Genomic DNA, 1,680 nt, shown 5'->3' with positions numbered 1-1,680 from the left:
CAGCGCCGTCGCCGTCGCCGCTGTAGCCTGCCGCGCCCGCGCCAGCAAGCCGTCGCCGCTGCCGATTCCGAAATCCGAACCCGCGCTGCCCCACTGTCGGGTCGAGGGTCGAGGGTCGAGTCGGGTCAACCAGGCAACCCGGCCGGGTCGGGTCCGGGTTGAAATGCCGGACCCGTTTTTGCAAACGGGTCGGGTTCGAGTTGACCCGTTTAGATCCGTGTAGGGTCGGGTTCGACCCGAACCCGACGGGTTGGCCCGAATTGACACCCCTAGTTTTCTTAGGAGCATCTCTCATATGATGTAATTAACTATAGTGGCTTGCCCTATAAGGATTTGAGAATCCTAAACTAAAATAAACTTTGTTTTAGTCATATAAAATAAGGAAAAAATCTTTGGGAATGCAGATGTTTTTAAAAGTTCATTTCTAATCTTAAATATGCTTGTAGGATGTTATTATTATCTTTTCAGATAATATAATTTCCTACTTGTTATATTCAACTTTAGAAATGATGAATTTTATAAAACTCATTCTTGCTTTTGAATGTCTTGAAGAATGTTATGTTCATCTTTCAAGATGATATAATATTCTCCTTATTATATCGAAATAAAAGAATGTATAAACTTTTAAAAAAACTTATTTCTATTTTTAAACAACATTATCTAGAATTTCATGTTCATCTTTCGAGATGATATATTATTCTTTGAATTATGTTTGATCATAGAAATATCATTTTTAAAAACCCTATTTTGATATTGAATCCATTGTAGAGTTTTGTGTTAATTTCTCGATATTGTACTTTATTCTCAATGTAATATTCGATTACAAAATAGGAGAAATCAAAATCTACGTGGTGATACATTTTTTTCACACAAACCGCTTCTTAAGATAGCTTTCTAGTTTAAAATTTTAAAATTTTGTACAGAAAAGCTTCTTTATGATGCAGTAAAAAAGCTGTCCCAAACAAAGCCTTAAACTCACTATTTCAATAAAGAATATTGATTTAAAATTCATGGAGTGTTGCACATATTTATGTCACCAAGAAGTCAAATATGCATATTTTATAAAATGGTTGGGATTCTATATCTAGCTTAAGAAATCACCAGTTAGAACATGCCCTGCTTCATGAACAAGAACTCGGTTCCTGTAAGGAGGCCAAAAGCATAATATTTGTGCAAGACAGGTTCCCCCAAGAAAAACAGCGATAATAGAGGCCAAACCTAATACCGCTGCAATATTAGACCTTATTTCTATTCCTTGAGAGATCAGAAGATTAGCGCCACCTAAAATTCCAAGTAACATAATCCTAGAGGTTCCAGAAAGACCCCACTTCTTAGGTGCGAGCTTCGAAGCTGTACAAATGACAAATAGATCACTTAGCGCTTTAAATTATTGCTCACAAAAGGAGTATAATGGTTATATTCAAAAAGGTAAAAGAGCGTATAAAGAGGATAGTTTAGCAACTCAAGAAATTATTTAATGAGGGTGTTTAAGAAAAAAATATTTTAGAAGAACATAATAAACCAAATAATGAGGAGCATTATGGACTAAAAAAATAAAGCAAAGTTAGCTTTGAGAAGACATGTAAAAGCAAAGCCTTAGACCTACATGAGAACTAAAAATAATAATAATATTATAACAAAAAATAACATGCATATAATAAAAATAATTATGAAGAACTG

At 35.0% G+C, this 1,680-nt stretch overlaps 1 pseudogene; it reads right to left on the bottom strand.

Annotated features, from left to right (window-relative positions):
• Nucleotides 1–1,387, bottom strand: part of LOC110094166 — a 14,229-nt pseudogene extending 12,842 nt beyond the window's left edge.
• Nucleotides 1,388–1,680: the final 293 nt, after the last annotated feature.

This window comes from Dendrobium catenatum, unplaced genomic scaffold (assembly GCF_001605985.2).
Source record: "Dendrobium catenatum unplaced genomic scaffold, ASM160598v2 fragScaff_scaffold_847, whole genome shotgun sequence".
In the NCBI taxonomy this organism is placed as follows: Eukaryota; Viridiplantae; Streptophyta; class Magnoliopsida; order Asparagales; family Orchidaceae; genus Dendrobium; species Dendrobium catenatum.
Note: the sequence above shows the minus strand (reverse complement) of the source record. Positions and strands in the feature narration are given on the sequence as shown.